Source organism: Crocuta crocuta, unplaced genomic scaffold (assembly GCF_008692635.1).
Source record: "Crocuta crocuta isolate KB4526 unplaced genomic scaffold, BGI_CrCroc_1.0 scaffold102, whole genome shotgun sequence".
NCBI lineage: Eukaryota > Metazoa > Chordata > Mammalia > Carnivora > Hyaenidae > Crocuta > Crocuta crocuta.
Window position 1 is genome coordinate 1,425,399 of NW_027530019.1, and position 22,335 is coordinate 1,447,733.

At 40.1% G+C, this 22,335-nt stretch overlaps 1 pseudogene; it reads left to right on the forward strand.

The window, feature by feature from the left end:
* Positions 1-6,474: 6,474 nt before the first annotated feature.
* Positions 6,475-11,450, forward strand: LOC144231795 (exosome complex component RRP45 pseudogene; annotated as a pseudogene).
* Positions 11,451-22,335: the final 10,885 nt, after the last annotated feature.

Below are 22,335 nucleotides of genomic sequence, written 5' to 3' on the forward strand. Positions count from 1 at the left end.
ACAGTTTGGATGCCCCAGACATGTTTTAAAATTAAGTCAGTTTTTCTAACACTGTTTTCTGTCCCACTGCAGCTGTAGTTTGAAGTGGAGAATGTGGTGGACTTTAAGCACCAATAAACAACCACTGAATTCCATTTGGCATCTGCTCCCATGAGCCTTGCTAGCCTAGGACTGCAACCCCAGGCTTCTCACCTTACAGGCAGAGGGTAGCTTTGAAAGAACATAATGTTACTCAGGGCTGTGTTCTCATTTTCACTGTCTGGGAGAGGAAATGAAAAGACTCCAATGTTCAATCTTGGATAATTTATAAGAATATCTCATCTCTGCTCTGAAACTTATTTATAGAAGTTGAATCTTTATTAACTTGCTGTGTGACCTTGAGCAAGTCAGTTAACCTCTCTGGGACTCTTGATAAATCTAAATTATATAAAATTTACTTCATGAGACTGTTGTTGGGCTTCCATGAAAAAAGTATTTAGTAAATAAACAATAAATTGCAGGAACAGGTCCAAACTTTCTGGGAACTGAAGCTAATATCATTTTGAGAGCCCTCTTTTAGAGAAGGAATTCAAAATTATTAGGTATAAGAATTTAGGAGGTGTCTATATGAGTGAGGGTCTCTGAATATTAAGCTTCATGGCAATTCTCCCTTGGGGAAAACAATAATAAGATTATAATTATTATTAAGAATTATGAGCACAAACTCATTGGGCCTTACTGGAAAGGTATAGGCTAGAAAGGATACTTTTTGACCATGCTGCAGTTGCTCAGAGAAAGGAAAGTTGCATTTCCTGGGATCGTCTGCATGACCTTTGTTGCCTGAAGATCCCTTTTTACTCAAGCTGGCCTCAGACCTTAAGTTCTTTCCTGTGTGGACAAATATTCTCAGTGTGACTTCAATTAAGTCAATCCAGTGCATGTCTCTATCATATACTTCAAGGAGACATGGTGTTTTTTTACTGTTAGAGTAGCAAGATCCAGTTGGAACATGGATGGGCAGGGTTCCTGAACTCAAAAATCTGCAGTCTGCCTGAGAAGAAAATCTAGACACACATCAAATAAGTAGAGAATATGATGCTATAGTATCACGGCAAACTGGAATGGTGCTCATCAAATTCTCACTCTGTTTTTGAATGAGCTTAAATCACTCTTATATTATAAAGTGTGCCCTGACCACCCAGCTCACAGACTCCCTGCCTCACCTAACACAGACCACACTTAAGGTCAAGACTGCTTATTTGGCATTTCCTATAAAAACTCTTGCATCATTGTCTTGCTATTTAATCGCATGTGCAGAGTGGGAGTGGTGGGGGTGATGGTTGCGGTTGTTCAGGATGATGTCTCCACAACAAAATGGTCAGCATTTTGAGGGCAAGAACCAGGTTATTGACTTCCATATGATTCTGTGGGCTCTGCTCTGCCTTGCTAAGTAAGGAATATGTATCAAATGTTGAATTGGACCTTCCAGCTTAGCTCATAACATGCCACAGGTTGACAGAAAGAGAAGAGAAGAATGCTGGTCAGAGGTATAGGGGAGGCAATCAGGAAGGTCAAGTTCAATCTTCACAAATTTCACTTCTCAGAGTTAGTGTACTTCCCCCTAGCTATGCAGTTCGGCATCCCCATTTTTCAGCCTCATGTACCAGTTAGGGCAGAGGCAGCAAGGTGATTTGCCAATATGAAACGGAAGATTGTTCAAATAAGGGAGTGACTACAGAAAAGTGGCAGCAGTAGATACTAGAAGAAGATAGTTACCATGCTGTTTTCATCTTCTTGGAAGAAATGAGGATAGGCCAGAGATCCAGAAATCATGAGACTTTAGGGGGTCTGGTGAGACTATGGCTGAGGCCTGAAGGGCACACAGCTGTGAAGTCAATAAAATGGTGAACAGAAATGAAGGGCCACCTGCATGGCATCCAAGAGGATGGATTTTAGGACAGCACTGATCCCCTAAAAGCAGCCACAGACACGGCATCCTCAGTGAACGCTGCAGATGGGAGCGTGGGTGCCGGGGAGGCTGACCCAGTAATCATTCCTGCTGGCTCCTGAGAGAACCTCATCCTCCAGGCAGAGCCATGTCCTGCTTATGGATGCACCTGGCTGTGGGTGGCCTTTGTACCTCCTGAAGTCAGTATCAGGAATGCCTTCTCACCACTCAGGGTCACTTTTATACCTCCTGAGATACGTCTTCTGATGCCCATCCAGCCCATCTCAGTCTCTGATCCTACACCATCAGAGGGCTAGCATTCAAGTGCAGCTCCCAGAGCACTTTCCTAAGATGACCCTCTGCTGTCATGGAATGGTGCTCTCTTTGACCAATGGAGCAACAGAAGGAAGAAAGCCAATTAGACCAGCCAATTAGACCAGCTGGATAATTAACCCTGGCAACGATGGCATGATGGACAACTCTTATCAGATGAACCCCTTTCCTATCTCATCCCAAGATCATCTGTGCCCCTCATATTTACATGTAATACTACACTTCTCAGGATTGTTATCTACATATCTTGAAGCTTAGGCACATAGTAGGCACTCATCCAATTCTCACTTAATGAATTGGGAGTAGGGTTCCGTTAGCTTTTCTCTCACAGTAAGACCCTAGGGGTTAGATGCAGGATGGAAGCACCTCCTGTTGTTAGAAAGATTAAATTTCTCAGAGGGCCAAGTACTTTCTGGGTACAGAAAATCCTGCTGCTGAGACAGAGCCTCCTCTGAGACCCCAGGGGTAACTACCACGTCATGGACTCCACCCTAAAAGGGCAAAACTGTCCTTTAATGAAACCTCATCTGGAATTAGGTAGCCCTGGACATTCCCTTTGCAGTATCTTCCTGTTCTGATTGTCTCTTCCAAAGGGAACATGGGGGGACTGCAAGAGAGGACTGTCGGCAACTGATAAATGCAGTCTTCAAAGCCACTCATCCATTCTTAATGGACAGCCCGTTAATTTGAGGTCTAGGTCATGAATTTGAATGCTATGCACTGAACACCTCTTCAGCAAGAAAACCTGGTTTTGCCTCAGGGTAAATGGTGATTCATTAATTGTAATTAAATTAGGCTGGTGGCTTAAATTGGACGTGACAAAGTGAAAATCCCCATATAAAACCTGAGATGCATATCACAGGCCTTCTGTCAATAACATCTAGTTTTTGTCTAAGTGGATTTAAAGGGAACAAGACGCCTCTTCTTTAAGAAAAAAAATAAAATAAACTGCCTTAGTTAACTAGGGAAATAAATAACTTCTGAATGTTTCTCTATTTCTTATTCATTCAGGTCCTGGTATAGAAACCTCAAAAGATTAATAATAAGGGCTTGAAGCGTTCCCTGCCTGGCTAGAAACCAGCAGCATCTCAGATTTCACCCTTGTGGGTAGGTCATGAAGTTGATCCATCTGCTCTTGAGGTGTAATCTGGGTTCTCTCGACCCAACCAATACAATTGCCTCTTAAGACAGTGGGTGTATGGATGGCTAAATCCTTAGATGGAAGCCAGCTGTCCTGAGATCTTATTGCACCTCACTCAGTAGGTAGTTGTCAACTCTGGGACCCTTTGTGCCCGAATTTCCTCATCTGTGAAATGAGAGGGTTAGGCAAGGTCTTCCTTTACAGAAAAACAAAGTTCAGCAGAAACCCAACAGTAAACAAGTAATGGGAAGCTTCTCTGGTTGAACAAAATGGAGGAGCCTCACCTTCTGACACCCACAGCCTCATCTCTGAGCCCAGAAGAGTCTCAGAGGAAGTCAGATGACAGTAGAGCAAGGTTTGAAACTGGCCAAGAGGGTATTATCTCAAGGCCCTTCAAACTCTAAAGCTTATGAAAAGCATAATTCCCATCATACTCTTTTATTGACTTATATTCTCCTTCTGGGGGAAGTACCTGAGTTTGTTCATAGTGAATAAGTATGGGTGTGATTCTATGCTTACCAAGGATGGAATACTAATTTTAATAAAGAATAAATAGTAATATTAATGAGATACTAGAACTTTGTCACAGGTCACTCAACCAACTTGAAAATGTTGTTTGATCTGAGTCAGGCAATAGAACAAAAATCAGACCAGACCTTTCAAAAATGCCTCCAGTCTAGGAGTCACAAACCCAAATGCTTTTCGGGATCAGACATAAAATATAAATGAGTGAAAAGGGTCAGTGGGGGACTGCAGCTAATGGCCAGCGCATGCATGATCCTGGAGAACAGCTGCTACTCTCCTCCAGCTACCTGTGGCCACAGCCACAGAAAGTGTGAGATCAGTATGATAAAGCCTTCTGTCATGAAAAGCTGTATATTCAGATTATTAAATTTTAAATCAAAAGCAAAGAAATGTATATCAATCAGAGTTTGATCACAGAAGCAAAAACCATTCTCAATAGTATAAAATGTGGGATTTTTAACAGGGATTAGATCTTACACAACTCTGAGAAGTGGTGAAGAAGTCTCTGCAAGGGTGTTGCAACTGGCATTGTGCTGAATTTACTACTGGTCAGCTGTGATAGCAGCTGGGGAGGAAAAAAAGGACATGAAGTAAGAGAGAGCAAGGGCAGATTACAACTCATGTGGGCTTTTAATGACTCATCTTGATGAGGTGGGTGACCTGCAGAATGTGGCATCTTCAGCCCTGGACTGAACCCACATCTGGCCCAGGAAGGTGAGGGAGGAGTTCTGCCAGGAGGAAGGAGCCACAGACCAGGGTGCTACCCACCAGACCTGCAACAAGGTGCAGGAACTGTTGTGGCTCCCTGCAGCCACTTTTAGTGCTTGGAAAAGGCTGCGCTTAAATTCACTTTCCAAATCTTATATACAGATCTCTCGTGACAAGCCCTAATCCAAAGTCCTACAGAACACAGAATTCTGGGAAACAGCTCCAGCTTAGCAAAGTTGATAAAATTCAAAGACACCTTGTCAACATGAGATCCATACATCCTTCCTTAACCACACATAACTTCTAAATAAAGGCAAAAGTAAAATCTTATTTACAACTAACATGATGCAAATATTCTTCCTGCAATAAAAACACACTAACCCTTTCCACAAAGGGAAAGCAAAGTCTTTCTACCCATAGTTGGGCTGATGTTCTGTCTTCTGAGTCCCATTTTGATAGTTGTGATTATATTCTGAGCTATAAGGTTAGCTTATACTACTGTTAACACATTTTTTCTAGTCTCATTGAGTTACAACTAACACATAACATTGTTCTAATTTTAAGTGTACAACATAGTGATTTAACATATGTAAATATTGTGAAATGATCATCATAATTAGTTTAGTCAACTTCCATCACCTCATATAGTCTCAATTTTTTTTTTCTTGTAGTAAGATGAACACATCTTATGTTTGAGAAATGGGAAAGCAGAAGACAGAATTGGCTAATATATACGCAAATACATTTAGACCAAAATATGGAAGAAATGCTCATAACCATTATAGTCTTTGCCTCGGTAACTTGTCACATGGTTACACCTAGTATTTAGAACTATGTTGTCCCATAACCCTTTCATGTTTCATTGCCTTTGATAAGCACCTTGGCTAGAGGTGTTCTAGTCTGGTGGGGTGACATAATTCTTCATGCCTGAAGAGTCTGGGCCTGTCTCAGTCCTGCCTCTAGTGGGTTGTCATAGTTTTCCATTGACTTTTATCACAGAGAAGTCCAGGAGGGGGATTTACAGGATACATTTTTGGCAGTGCTACAAGCTCCTTCCTCTAGAGGACTCAAATACTACTTTATTCCAGGAACTCCAGGTCTGTACTCTGGTTTAGGTACAGGAGGTGGTGGGGTTGAAACTTCCTGCTGCAGTGATATCACCCAACTTCAGGTTACCAGGCCTACGATGTTTCCTCTTATACAACTTAAGTAAAATTGCTCATCCAATTCAGCACTATAGGCACCATAATCAATTAGCCAAAGACATCCTGTATTCTACATTTACAAACAATGTAATGATGAAAATCCTTATATATGCATCTTTTCATACTTGCATACTTGTGCAAGTATAGTGTACATTTATAGACAGGAAGGCATAGAACGCTTTGTTTAGGTCCTCCTGGTTTTATTATATAATGCTTAGCCATTTGTTCATCTATCTCAAAGATCATTCTTCTAGGCTTATGGTAATAATTAAAAAAATAATAATCATTGCTATTTTTAGCATTAACTGTTGGCTAACTAAGCTCTTTCTCCCTGTAATCTCATTTAACCATTACAACTAGGCAAGTGTTATTATTCCCAGTTTGCAGATAAGAAAATACTCACAATTCCAAGAGCACACACAGATGTAAGATCTGTGATAAAAAGAATGCAAGCGACTTGAGCCAGATCTCACAGCCAATGAATGACAGAGCCAAAGTTTAAGTTTGCTTTTTCCAAAAACCATTTTTTCTCTGTATTGTGGCCCAGAAAAAAGATAATGCACACATCTATTTTAATAATTTTAGAAGTTAATTTTATGTCTTGTCATGGGCACAAACCAGATACCAGAGGAGCAATGGGAATTTTGAAAGCATGCAGACCAGACAGTTCAGCTAAATGGTTGCCAGAGTGGTTAAAGATGTTCAGAAACTGGGAGGTCTCTGGGAATAAGGGGAATATGACATGGTGGAAGAGAAAAACTGCAGCTGATCACTACTGGCGTAATTTTAGCACATCAGTAAGCCTCCATTGCCTCATCTGTAAGATGGGGAAAATAATAAAATCTATTTCACAAGGATGTTGAACAGAATCAACAATACGTACAAGGGCCTAGTAGTTATTGCCATAGGCCAGCAGCAAACCAAATAACCCAACCTCAAATCCACAGTAATTACAGAGGCCATACACGTATGTCCTGGATCAGCTAGGGCATTCCTCATTTAACACTCTTGACATAGCATCCCGTTTGGTTTAATACTTCCAAGCTCTCAAAGTAAGCTGAGTTGAACAATAAGTTAAATGAAAACTAAAGGATCAGTGTTGGAGCAAGCCAGCAGTCAGTAGGCAAAGCAGCCTGCTAACACAGTTTCTTCTCCTGGTTACTCCTCTTCTCCTTGGAGAGAGGTAAATCTAAATGAGGATGTGGATTTTGGAAAGCATACATGGCTAAGAAAGAATTCCCTGACAGCCTGGCTGATTGCCCACCACTGGTTGGTAAACCAGATCTGACAAATAGCATGCATTACTAAATAGCAAATGATTGTGTTGAACTAATTATATGCCAGGCATGGTGGAAAGTGCTTTATATTATCAACACATTTAATTCTCACAACAGCCCTGTAACACAGGCTATCATCCCCATTTTACAGATGAGGAAGTGATGAATGGAAAGTTAAGTGAAACCTTGGTTTGCAAGCATAATTTGCTCCCAAAACATGCTCATAATCCAACGCACTTGTATATCAAAGCAAATTTCAACAATCACTGGCTCAGTTGTGATCACATGACATTTGGCATCACATAACATCTCCTGTTGCCAGACATCACTTGTGTATCAAGTTAAAGTTTATTAAAAATGTTTGCTCATCTTATGGAACACTCACAGAAGAAATTACTCTCAATCCAAGGTTTTACTGTACTTTCTCCAACATGAGAGGCCTTGTATGTAGCAGAGACCGGAATTTGAGCCTAAGCGAACTAGCTTCAGTCTGTGCTCTGAACATCTGGTATAATCTGTCTCTCACCCACTTGAGTCTAGAGAAGCAGAGTAACAAAGGCCACATAGGCAGCATACTAGAAGCAAAAACTCTTCAATTCCCCCTAGGGAAAGCATGTATTGGAACTTCAGCTTTTGAATAGAGAGTAGAGATTCCTTCCCATTACTGGGCCTAGTACTCTGCAGCATGTGCTCAGTGCCCCCATCTGTAATGAGGTGCTGAGGTGTCTTACAAGGATTTGGAATACGATGAGTATGGTGATTTGTGAAAATCTGTTCTACACTGATATAAATATGTTAAGTTAGGCTATATTTCTAAACACACAGGTTTAAAGAAAACTTTTGTGACCCATTTTTGTTGAAGGTCTTGTAGGAGGCAGATGGATGGCCCATTACTTGGTGTCCAGATCTTTCAGTCAGGATTTCTTTGGGTAAGATGGACTATAAAAGAAATGAGACAGGTAGTCTAGTCTTGCTAAATTTAGATCCTGAGAGGGCATTTGGGGGCACCTGGGAACATTAGGGACATTTGGGACATCTGGGTGACTGTGGACTGGCCATGTGATATCAGATACCCTGTGTCATCGTTCAAGCTCTCTGTATACTTCCTATCCCACAGGATTTTTCTGAGAAGCAAGGACAGTATAGATGGAAAAAAATCCAAGACAAATTTTAAATACCTAGGTAATATATAGACTCTGGATAAAATTTCCCAAGAAGGGAATAAGAAAAGATAAACTTATCAGAAGAGTTGTATTAAAATGGATCAGAAGAGGGGCACCTGGGTGCCCGAGTTGAGTTAGTGTCCAACTCTTGATTTCAGCTTAGGTCATGATCTGACAGTTCATGAGTTCAAGCCCTGCATCCGATCAGGCTCTAGGCTGAGAGTGTGAAGCCTGTTTGGGATTCTCTCTCTCTTTCTTTCTCTCTCTGATCCTCCCCCATTCATGCTCTTTCTCAAAATAAATAAATTAATTTAAAAAAATAAAATGGGTCAGAAGGAACTGGGAATTGACTTAGCACAACTGACATCCAAAGTGTTACAGTTTCTTTTTACAATGTTTACCTTATCAGGCATGCTTGGTGCAAAGAAACAGAAATTTCTGGTAGTCTCACCCAGAGCAATGACTCTGAACAGAGCTCCGTTCACCAAGCCATCTTAAACTGCCCTCCCACTTGACAGTCACATCCCTCGTGTTGTCAGACCACACCACTCACACAGGTAACTTCTCTATCACCATCAGCTTGTGTCAAAGCAGCCAGCATGGCTTTCCTACTGAGAATCCCCTGACATCCACACTATAGTTAGTTCTGCAGAGACATCTGCAGAACTTTACCTGAGGGACCTCTGAGAGTAGAGGGGCAATGGTGGAGCAAAATGAATTTGCACCTCAGGATTAGTCATTTTGTATGTGAGCGGCAGGATCAGCAAGCAGTTCTGGGAGGGTATGAATGACTACAAGAATGCCCAAAGCCAGGTGGCCACCCAGGCCTACAGTGTCAGCTTGTTGCTGGGAAGACGCTGCCCAGCCAGGAATTGAATGTCACAGTGGCCTGGCATGTAGGTGTCACTGTGCAACTTATTTTCATGAATGGAATGTGACCAGAAGTAATGTGTGCCCTTTTTGGGTCTGAGTGGATAAGAAGTAGATATGTCTTCCCCTTGCTTTGTTCCCCACCTTCCAATGACTAGGGAAAACTTTAAGGCCCTAGAAGAAGCAGAACCATGAGGGAGAAGGAACCTTGATCCCTGAATGACCGTGTTGTGTACAGCCTCCCTCCTGACAGGAACATCTGCACTGGACTTTTGTAAATATGACAAAAATGTATGTTGTGCTAAATCACTCAGGGCTTTACGTGGTGTTGGGCTAAGCTACTTCAGTCACTAATACTTAGGAACTGAATCCTGTAGGCCTGAGTGGAGTTCTCACCTTTGCCTTTGACACAAATGAGTTCTGGAAACCTAAAATCTAGCATAGGATTGCTTGGCCACATAGAAATGGCCTAGTGCCTCCATTAAAAAATCCCCATTTTCTGGGGCCTGGGTGGCTCATCAGTTGAGCATTCAACTTCAGCTCAGGTCATGATCTCACAATCTGTGGGCTTGAGCCCAACATTCGGCTCTCTGCTGATAGCAAGGAGCCTGCTTTGGATCCTCTCTCTTCTTCCCTCATAACACCTCCCTCTTCAAAAATAAACATTAAAAAAATTTTTTAAACAATCCCCATTTCCTCTGGCCAATATAATGTCCCTTCTCTCAAGCTTCTGTTAGAACCTTTTAACCCATTCTATGCTGCTTAATGCAGAGGGCAGAGGAGAATGTGGAGTTTTCACACAGGAATATTCCAAGAGGCACTTAAACCCTCCTGATTACCAGGGCTCCCTGGGTCTGACCGTGTATGCTCCTGGGCAGCCTACATTAATAGCCTGGCTGTCCCTGAGGGAAACCTAGGTGGAGGTCATTTTATTAAAATCTTTTCCATTTTCACTTAATAAGCTGTTTGGGACGCCATCTTTTGGGCTTTGCTAATTGGAAGTGAAATAGACCACCAATGATTTTTTTTCACTTGGTATGGACAAAAATTGAGCCTAGAAGAAAGAATATCAAGGTGTTAAGGGGATATAATATTATCCTTATGAGTCAATTTTGATTTTGAAAAAAAAAAAAAATGTCCTTGCTAGGGAAGATGTTTAACATCTTAGACAGGTTTCCTGTGAACTTGTTTCTCCAAAACTCAATAGGGCAACAGAAGGTATTCTTTTTTTTAACCCTGAACTCTTTCAGATGGCTGCTCCAGCTTTTGAACCTGGCAGGCAGTCACATCTCTTGGTGAAGATGAATCAACTCTTGGAAAGATGTTGAAGAAATTCAACACTGAATCTCTCTGTGTTGTTGCTGGTGAAAAGGTTGGGCAAATACATGTACACCTACATTTATTAAATCATGATGGGAATATTATTGATGCTGCCAGCATTGCTACAATTGTAGCCTGTGTCACTTCTGAAGACCTGATGTCTCTATCCAGGGAGATGAGGTAACCTTGTATACACCTGAAGAGCGTGATCCTGTACCGTTAAGCATCCACCATATGTCCATTTGTGTCAGTTTTGGTTTCTTCCAGCAAGGTACATATTTATTGCTGGATCCCAATGAATGGGAAGAATGTGTAATGGATGCCTTGCTGGTAATTGCCATGAACAAGCATCGAGAGATTTGTACTATCCAATCCAGTGGTGGGATAATGCTGCTGAAAGATCAAGTAGTGAGATGTAGTAAAATAGCTGGTGTGAAAGTATTGGAAAATACAAAGCTAATACAGAAGGCTTTGGAGAATGACCAAAAAGTTAGGAAAGAAGGTGGCAAGTTTGGCTTTGCAGAGTCTATGACAAAGCAAAGAATCACAGCATTTAAAATGGAAAAGGCCCCTATCGATATCTCTGATGTGGAAGAGAAAGCAGAAGAAATTATTGCTGAGGCTGAATCTGCTTCAGAAGTTGTTTCTAAACCTGTGCTTTGGACTCCTGGAAGTGCCCAAATTGGAGAGGGAATAGAAAACTCCTGGGGTGATCTTGAAGACTCTGAGAAGGAAGAGGATGATGAAGGTGGCAGTGATGAAGCTATCATTCTTGATAGTATAAAAATGGACACTGGAGAAGTCTCCAATGTTGAAAGTCAAGATGTCCCTATAGTATTCTCAGACAGCGAAGAAGAAGAAATGATCATTTTAGAACCAGACAAGAATCCAAAGAAAATAAGAACACAAACCATCTGTGCAAAACAATAGAAAGCACCAAGTAAAAAGCCAGTGAAAAAGAGAAAAAAGAAGAGTTGCTAATTGAAGCTCAACATAGTTGTATATTTGTGTATGTAACTATTAAAAGGATATTTATTCAGTGCTAAAAAGGGGGAGGGGGTGAGATCAAGTGATCCTGGTTTCACCTCCAGCTCCTGCAAGGAGTCCAGAAATGATCAATACCCTTCCAGCTCCTTCCTGGCACAGGCCTCTCTCTGCAGTGAATCTCAGGACCCTGGGCACTGGCCCATAAGGCCTGCTTGTGCCAGCACAGCTTACATGTGCCCAGGTGTAGAGGACACACTCTCATTGCAGCTGCCCATGACACTCGGGGCAGAGCAGCTGCCTGCCTTTTCCTTACTAATTTCTTCTCGATGCTGAGCTATATGGGGGGAGAATAATTGCCTTCACTCTGAGCTCTGACATTCCCACATTCAAGCACCTGCTCTCCCACTGCTCTCCCAATAGGAAGACAATTTTTGCCACACTTGGTATTTCCTTCACAGCAAACCTGCTGATTACAGAGACTCACGTTAGAAAGGACAGTAGGGGGCCTGCGAATGTGGCCAAGGCCAAAGTGGCATTTTGGAAGTCTAGTCAGTATTTTTTCCCCAGTGAAATATGAACTGTGGTGGGAATTCCCCTGAGTAGCTGGACAGAAGGGAGAATTTTCTGGAGCTGCTTAGCCCCATCTCATTCTCCTAAAGGGTCCCAGCCCTGTCAGAAGAAACAAATCAGGAAAGCCTAAACCAAATGAAAAGGGAAACTAAGTCACTATCATTCAATGATACCATGTTGAATTTATCAGAAGCTTTCTCCAAGATTCTCAGAGTTATTTCACTGCTACTAGAGAGTGGGATCAATTGATTCCTTTTAGAATGTGTATTTTCATTCTAGATTATTAGGTGTGATACTGTAGCAGTTATTAGTCTCTTCAGGGTCAGGGGTCAGTATAGCAGCATCTCATGGGGAAGGGTAGGACAATCTTAGACTCTAAGACTCTCCTCTGTAGAAGTAAGCAGCTGCCTTAAGAAACCTCCTCTTATTGTCTCCTTTTATCACCCGCACAAAAGCCAATCACCAGGTCTTAATTAAGACTAGGAGGGTGTCTCAACTTCTTAATCATATAGGTATTAGACTTTATTGTAGAAACAGTTTAAAGCAGGGGTTGACAGACTATGATCTGCAGGGTAAATATGGTCCCCCACCTGTATTTATAAATAAAGTTTTATTGGAACACAGCCACACCTATTTGTTTAGTATTCTCTATGGCTGCTTTCACGTAAGAGTTGAGTGTTGAGAAGAATTGAATAGTCATAACAGTATGGCCTGGAAAGTCATATAATTTACTAATTTGTACCTTTACAGAAAAGTAAAATAAGAAAAATAATTGAAAAATAAATCTCTCATAATCCCACCACTCAAAAATGGCTAATGCTATATTCTTTCTTTCCTTTTATTCCTATGGAAGTAACTCTTTGGAAAAACAGGATGGAGTGTTATGAATTTGATATAGATATTGAAACTAATGATACTACACACACACATACACACACACACACACACACACACACACAAGGGTGTAAAAGGTTTATTATTTATATATTTGAGACTTCTCTGCAAGAGCAGTAAATATCTCCCAAAATGGTCTGAAAATCATTTGAGAGCAGAAAAGGAGGCCTGCTGGGGGTTTTACAATGGTTGGGGATGGGATCAGGGTGAGAATTCCCATCGGAGGCTAGGGGGTTACACGGCCTGAATCTTCCACCGATGTCAGCTTGCCCAGGTATGGGACAGAAAGGGAAGAGGTATAGGAAAGCAGAGGTAAAAGCTGTTTACAGTCAAACATCAAAAGATGGAGCCAGACTCATTATTACAAGGCTACATACCCTGTCACACTGGTCCTTCTAATCTACCTATACGTTTCCTCCTTCTGAAGAAGGAAACACTTTGGTTTCCAACAGAAAGAAAATACATGGGTTTATCCTAAGCTTCCATTTCTTCTGGAATGAATTCAAGGTTCCTCCCAATGCCATCACCTGAGGTGTTGCCTCCTCTCAGGAAGAAGGTGACAAGAATTAGAACATAGTCTCAGTTGCCTCCAAGAGGAATGAGGAAAGGAGGGAATTAAACTCAGACTCTCTTGAGGGGCTCTCTCATTTGCTCCTCATGGCTTCCACACTCCTCCATTTTATGGCTTGTTTCTTGAGAGCCTGGCCCCTGAGAAAGCGAGGCACTGTCCCCTGTCAGGGCCAAGGGGCCATCTCTGCAGCAGCCAAGAGTGAACAGCTGAGCAGAATTTCACTCTAGGCCCTAAGGAAAATTTCTCTTTCCCTCTTAGATCCCTTCATTTCATTTTTCTTCATCATCAGAGTGGAAGTATCGACATATTCAAAATTAGGATTTGAACCCGAAGGAAAGACCCAAGAAGTTAGTTAGCTGGCTGAGGTTTTAGTTTTGCCTCTGGCCTACAAGGAAAGAGCCCTGCAGATACCACAGGGGGCCAGGTCCCTGGCCTTTACTGGGGTCTACATTTAGAGCCTTGAGCTTTATAAGAAGAACTCCTTTGCCTGATGGTGTCTGCCTTGCTAGGTATTCCTTGGGGTCCTCACCTAGGAGCACTTGAGGGCAATGCAGCGGTCCTGAGCTTCCTACTCAGTGATTTCTCTTTCAGTCACTCCCTACCTGAGGAACACCTACCTGAAGGTTGGAATGACTAACCATGAAAGCTCAGAGGGTAAGAAAGAGAGAGAAGATTGAATGGGAAGGAAGGGATTATCTGCTATGTGCATAGCTGCTATGAAATTATTATTTCATAATAAAAAGGCTTTTTATTATGAAAATGTTCAAACATACACAAAAGCAGAATAATGCAATGAACCACACATATTCATTATTAACTTAAGTAGTTAGCTTTTAATAATACTTTACAATCGGTACAACAACCCTGAAATATGGGTAGTAATCTTAGCCATTTTTAAAGGTTGCAGGTTACTTGCCTAAGGCCACAGACAAGTACACAGCAGAGGAAACAATGGTACTCTCTGGCTCTAAATGCCACTCTTCCAAGGTCATGCCTCCAGGGAATGCTTTGTGAAAGAGAAAAAACCTGAGCCAGAAATGTCAAAGAAGCAGGAGGACATCTTCAGAAGGACTTAGAAGGTGAGTCCAGGCCCAGTGGCAGTGATGGAGAGACAGGCCTGGCATAGACACTGGCTAGGAACCTCAGAAAGAACTTTCTGAGTCTAGCTGCTGTAATGTTTGAGAGACTCCCCTCACTGCCCCAGCCACCATGAAGACATCCAACCATCAGGTGGAACCAGGGATGGCATTTTTTAGGCTGCACCTCCCTATTGCAGTACTGTTTACTTAAGTGAGGTTAACCCTTCCTTTTAGATGGAAAGACACATTAATATGTGCCTTGTTAAAAAGTCCCAGAGTGGATGGCCTTTCTCCACTTCCTGAGTGTATATGGAAGTGGTGTCTCATCACCAGCCTAATTTTATTTATTTATTTTCTTGCCGCCAGATTGAATACTGTTCAGCCATTTCAGAGAGGGGGCTGTGATTGCTGCTTCCTGCTTTGTTTATTATTAAGTGCTTCCAAATAAGGAACAAGTGTCTACAGGAAAGGGAAATGAGTCTTTGAATCTGCTAGAGGATGCTAGAGGACATCTTCAGCAATTTTAATAATAGCTTTGGAATAGATGCCTGCATGATCTTGAAATGATGACAACTAAAATCCTAAAGAGCTTTATTTTCTCAGGGAAGGAAAGGTAAAATTGGGGAGGATGAACATAAAATAAATAGAATAAGAAGCTGAAGAGCCCACTTTTGTGTTGGCTTTATTAATTTGTTAAGTAAATTAAATAATAAATAAGCACATATGTCTACTTTTAAATTCCAAGATATAGATAACTTACATATATTTTATATATAATGTATACAATTTTGAAAAAAGTTGGCCATATTTATGTTTACCCTAAATATGTTGAAATTTGAATTCATAAATGAAAAACATAAAACCAATCTTTTACTTTTTAAATTCTAGGATGATATTGTGTGGGATGTGGGGTGCTTCAGTGGCTCAGTTGGTTAAGCACCTGACTTCAACTTGGGTCACGATCACACAGTTTTTAGTTCGAGCCCCACATCAGGTTCTGTGCTGACAGCTCAGAGCCTGGAGTCTGCTTCGGATTCTGTGTCTCCCTCTCTCTCTCTGCCCCTTCCCATTCACACTCTGTCTTTATCTCTCACAGTAAATAAACATTTAAAAATTAAAAGAAGAAATTGTGTGGGCTGTGACTCTTTGGCCACATTTAAAAGAGGGTGTCTCTGAGATCCAATTTATTAAAGGCATCCAAAAAATCCTATTAGTCATCTGCCAGCAGAATTTAAAAATTTTTAGTACATTTTGGTCAATTTCTATTTGGAAAGTCCACATACAAATCTAGTCACGTTTGGAAATGTACGTTTTGGAGAAAAGTATGAATACCATTTCCAGAAAGTGAGAGTAGCCTCCATGTCCATATCCCAGGGAATGTTAGTTGTGCAGATGAAAACAAGTGTCCCTGTAGTGACAGGACTCGGGGCTTGAGATGGATGACACATACATGGAAGAGAAACACATAGTAGGAGAAGAAAAGGAGGATAATTTCAGCTCTAAAGTTTTTTCCTTTATGGTTTTGACAAAAGAGAAACTTGTAAGCTGTCAGCCATGGTTTATTGCTCATCTTTTTACTCTACTTAGAGAGGAGGTATATGGAAAAAGGATAATGCTTTTTATAGCAAGATTTTGATGTTGCTTGGGTATTTAGGGATTGTGTACATCCTTCAAGAGGGCCTTTTCATATATTTCTCTAAGGACAGAAGGAGAAGGACGGCAGGTTGAATAAAATGCTATGAGCCAAAATGACCCACAGGAGGCAACTTAGCATCAAGCTTATAGGTTTTCTGGTGGGACCAAGAGATCTGAACAATCTATACCAGACACAGAGCCACATGGGACCAGCATAAATGAGTTTCACTGCCCCTGCTCCAAATTGCCAAAAAACTGCAGTTTGAAAGAGACTGAATCTTTTCTGCCCTGGCAGTTGGTAGGCGTAACTGGCAACACACAAACTCCCAAGCATATCCAGAATGTTTGAGGAGTGTAGTGGCTTAGTGGCTTGGCTTCAGCATCCTTGAAGAAATGATAACCCAAATGCTGTCTATTTACATGAGCTAGTCCTTAATTTTACTCCAGCATATTCCTGTTATTTCAGTGTCACTATGACCTCATTGTCACATCTTAGTATGATGCACCAAACAGACAAGGCTATATTGAAGTTGATATTTGAAGTTAGAATTCAGTAATTATTAGGAACTAACACTATGACTATCAAATGACTAATGGGATTCTGCCTTACTGTATCAATGGGTGTTTGTACTTTTCATTACCTATGGAAATAAAGATCCTACACTTTTAGGCCTTCCATACTGAATTTTTAAACATGGGCCAAAGTGGAAAAATTATTAGATTTCTAATTAAATATTTATGAAGTGTTTAAATGTTTAAAAATATTGTTCTAATACAATAGAAGAATGAGCAAAAGACAAGCACAAGAAACACACATGCATAAACACACAAATACAAATGGCTACAATGCATATACAAATGCATCTAACCTTAGGGCGCCTATTGGCTCAGTTGGTTAAGTGGCCAACTTCGGTTCAGGTCATGATCTCGAGATTTGTGAGTTCGAGCCCTGCATCTGAGCTGACAACGCAGAGTCTGAAGCCTGCTTTAGATTCTGTGTCTCCCTCTCTCTCTGCCCTCCCCCACTCATTCTCTCTCAAAAATAAATAAATGTTTTTTAAAAAATTAAAAACAAAACAAAACAAAAAAAACCTTAACAGAAATCAAAGAAATGTAAATCAAGGTCATGATAAGTACAGATTTTTCTCATCAGTTTGGCAAACATAAAAAAGAATAATACCAGGAGTTAGAGAAAGGGTGTAAAGAGAAATGGATGTTTCTTTCTCTGGTGTTAGAAATATGAATTGTATATTCCTAGAGGATGATTTTTTTTTAAACATTTTTTTTTTTTATTTCTAGGAGAGAGAGAGAGAGACAGCGTGAGCAGGGAAGGGTCAGAGAGAGGGAGTCACAGACTGAAACAGGCTCCAGGCTCTGAGCTGGCAGTCAGCACAGAGCCTGACGCGGGGCTCGAACCCACGAACGTGAGATCATGACCTAAGCGAAAGTCGGACGCTTAACCGACTAAGCCACCCAGGCGCCCCTCCTAGAGGATGATTTAAAAATACATATCAAAATGTAAATATACACACTTTTTAACTTAGTGAATTTGCTTTTAGGAATTAATTCTAAAAATAAAATCAGACAAGTACGTTACTTGTTTACAAAGGCTCAACATAGCACTGTCTATAATTCAAAGTAATAGAAACAAGTTAAATGTTTATTAATAGAGGGTTGCTTAAATATATGACATAAGCCAAACAATAGAATACTATGGGATCAATATAAGCTATAATATGGAAAAGACAGACTTGTGAAATAGCAGGCACAGATTAATACATTGACTTTTTTGTGGAGGGAAGGATACGTACCAAAAGGAGAATTGTCCTAAGTGTCTTTTGCAGGTAGAGGGAAGGATTCAATGGATGTTTTATTTCTCTTCTTTATAGCTTTCTAAATTGTATAGGTTTGTTTCCTTACTTGTTTATCTCTGTGTTCTATGTTCTATTTATTCACAAAATTAGCTGAGCATTACCTTGTTTGCCAGGTACTATATTAGATAATGAAGACAGAGCAGTGAACTGATACTATTGGACACAAATCCCTACCTTCTTCATAACATATGCATTTTATTGCAGGGAAGACACAGAATGAAGAAAGTAAATATGAACATAATGCTATGTTAGATGATGTTAAGTGCTGAGGAGAAAAAGGCTTTGCTAACACAAAGGCAAGGATGGAGGCAGAGAGCTTATCTGTCTTCCTCTGTACTGGCCCTGGCCCCGACACAATTTATGGTCCAGAGTAACAGCCAATAATACTGTGGAGTGAGTTTCAGAAGAGAATTCCAGTCAGAGTACTCTTTGGCCAGAGTACCATGATGAAAACACACTGTAAGACCTTCATCCCTGGGTTCTCCTTTCTTGGGTATATGCAGATGATTTGTCTTCCTTCAACCCACACATTTTTTTTCTCCAGACTCAGGTAACATTCAACTTATCTTATCCACACCTTTCCTTATTTAAAAACATTCTAGTCTGGTTTCTCTGAGAGTAATATATGTTCCTTGGACTAAACTTGATTCTTTCTCATCCAGTTATTTCCCAGTTATTTTGTAGATGGAATTACCTTATTACATAGTCAATCTTTTTCACTGTATGCCGATGTGCCATAATGTCCCATAGTCTACTTACTTTGGGGAAGTATCATTAAGTTTCTCCACATTATTGCCACAAATCAAACACATATGGCATTTGTAAATGTGTCTTGCTGTGTGCCTTCCCTTATGTCCTTCTTTAGCTTGTGTTTCTTTGAATTCTGCTATTGTTAATTCTCTATGATTTTTCTGTCCCAGGAGAAATTAGTCAGATTATAGAAAGGGACTACAGCAGGTAAGAAAGGCAGAAGAAATAATAACTAATGAGCATCCCATTAAATACATACACACACACACATACACACACACACACACACACACACAAACACACACACGGTTTCATCTGTTAGTTCTCACGTGCACAGAGATAAGTGTCAAGGGCAATTTGGGTCTTTAAGCATGACAATGAAATTTAGGATATAGAGAGCGAAAAAATAAACATTTGGTAATTATCTTCCATCTGTCTTCACAAATGAAGTGGGTGAGATCTTAAGGAAGGATTCAACTGCTAAGAGTAGCAGATGAAGGATTAGCATATAATAGATTAATATCAAAAATGGTCATGATAAGCTTAAAGTATTAGTGACGATCACAACCTAATGCCTTTTTAAAGTAGATAGACATGAATTCAGTTTTTGAAATTGCATAATGATGACCATTTAAGGATATCCTCATAGGAAATTTATTGTTTAATATTTGAGGCTTCCGCCAAAAGAAAAACAATAAACAAGTACTTTATCAGATCTCATAGCCATGCAATTAAATAGTCTATCAGTGGTTCTGGCTTGCAATAATCACAAGTCCCTCTAATAAACTTGAGAAGGAATATCATATTTCCCCCAAACTCCCTATAGATTCATTTTCAAGTATGTAGCTTCTGAGTTTGAGTTTCATTTATTCTGAGAAACGGCTTTCTTATCCGTAAAATGGATGCATTAAAATTTGCCACCAAACCAGCTCTCAGAAATGATTTGTGAGATAGAGCATATTCTCACTAAATATCCTGAGTGTCCCCTATATAAAAAATATTTTAAAAGCACACATGATGAGCTTTTGACAGGCATAAGCTACAATGATGAAGACACTAAATCTTTCCTTTGGTCTCAAAATATGATGCAGATATTTTGCATACGTTATTTTACTTAATTATCATCACTCTGTGGAAAAAGTTACCATTATCAGAATTTTATAAATACAATTGAGACTCAGAGTCATCAAGTATCTTGTTCAAGGCCATGCAGACAGAAAATGACAAGAGTCAGAGTTCAAATCCTGACTTCATCGATGCTACCTTATGCTTTTTGCCTAAGAGAACAAACCTTCCTCCACTCAAAATGATATTCCTTTGGGCTGTGTCATCTCCCTATATTCCTGTCCTCAAATTATAAGTCAGCCACCTCTATCAGTAGGATATTTGAGGCTTCCAATTAGCTTGTTAGGTTATAAACACAATCCCAAGCCTATCTCAGCACACTGACGTACCCATTTTACCAGGCAGTTTTCTACTGTCTATGTCTGAGTAACTTGTCTCTCCTATTATAGTAGAAGAGGTACAAAGACAAGCACCAACACTGAACTTCAGTATGCACTGATCCTCAGAGAAGCATGCCAGTAAGATGGAATGAATGGAGCAAAGTCCTCAATTGAGAGATTAGTTCTGACTTGGATGCGATACTGAATACATCTTGTTCTGTGTTTTGAGGTTTCAAGGGACAGACATTCTCTAAAACCAGCTCCAAACAAACAAGGAGATGTGCATTTTCAGAAGTTCTATGAGAAAATCTGAGGAAAGCTGAAAAACTGTGGCTGCAAAAGGACAAGAGCAAGGGCTGCTTTTTCTCCACTTTTGTTTTTCTTTTCCTTGTAGCACCTCCTGCCTGGTAGTTGCATTCTCTTCTCTTTCTGAGGGTAAAGTTGCTTCATCTTACACATGGCCAGTAACCACTGCATCACCCTATCTCTATAAAACCTTTTGTCTTGAGTACATAGCCTACTGGCAACTTCTATATTTCAGATAAAGAGTCTGATTTCCCCAGCTCATCTTTTCAAACCAGAATACATAATTCTAGGTCACTGACTAGTTTATGGGTGGGTCACCTCTGGATTAGAGGTCCACCCCTAGTCCAGTTGGCTGCAGGGAGAGAGGGTACAAGTCTCTTTGTCTACTACACTCTCTGTCTAAAAATAGAGGTACAGATGGGCAGACATCATGAATTCTGTCTAATGCACATATGTTCAAGTTCAAGTCTCCCTCATTATGAGAAGGTGTCCTTCCCATCTCTTGTCCAAAGCAACGGAGACAGACCAGATTCATTGTCAGTGAGGATGTTTATGAAGGGAATATGGTCACTTTATAAAATAAACAGTAAGGTCATAGAACCCAAATATTAAAATTACTAATTAGAGAGTTAGGGAGGAAACAACTGGTACATGACATTAATTTTCAATTTTGTTCTAGTAAAAAAAAATGTCATGCCATATCTGTAAAGTACCACTCAACTGAGCATTTGGAAGATAATCAGGAGTTTTTAGATTGGTTCAGGCTGAGACTTGAGAAATGGATCAAACTTCCATAGTCTGAATTTAGTCAGGAAAATTGTCCGCAGAAACTAGCTGCAATCCTATGATTTGGGGTTATTTTATCAACTAAATATGATGAACAACATGTTTATCTGTTAATATCTTGGGACTTGTTTAAAGAATCAGAATTGCCTCCTAACACTTCAACCATTAATACTTTATCAATATGCAGTGAAGTGGAGGGGACTTACAATACATTATTATAACCCAAAATGTGCATGTCTCACATCCTTTTCAATATTCACTTTGCAATTCCATTACTGATTGTCTCTGACAGCCGGTGTAGTACAACTTTATGGGCAGTCTTTTCATTTTATGAAGCTCTCCATCTGAAATACTGGAGAGTTGGGATTAGCAATTTCATGGACACAAGTTCTATCATTCATAAATCTTTTATCTTAAAATTGAAAGCATTATCTTTAAATGTCTTCTACAAATCTTTCATGGGAATAGAAGGTCATTTATGAACTATATGCAAGGTGACTAGAAGAAGTATACTTTATGAAGTTTTTGGACCATTAAATCTAGATTTTGATTTTTTCATTCAAAAAAATTGTACCTTTGAATGTTTTGAGAGCGTGATGGGAAAATCAGCTTCAATGAATTTTTTTTTTTGTGGCCATTGATGTAGGTCACCAAGGTGATTGAAGTCTCCCAGCAGACTTTTAAATATTTGAAGCTGAAAATATTTGAGAGTCTACCAAATGAGTAGTCCTTTAATTTTTATTTATATTCTATTTTTGGTGTGGTGTGATTATAGCCTCACCAAGACGGGTGATCAGTAATGAATGTGTCCTGTTGGCAGATCCCTCCAGGGCTCTGATTCAATCTTTTGAGTTATGGGATGAGGACAAAATGAACTATTTTTCAAGCTTGTAAATATGTGACAAATGACAGTGCAAGAACTATTGATTCCAATCACAGTGATACAATGTTTCATAGTCAAGACTGACT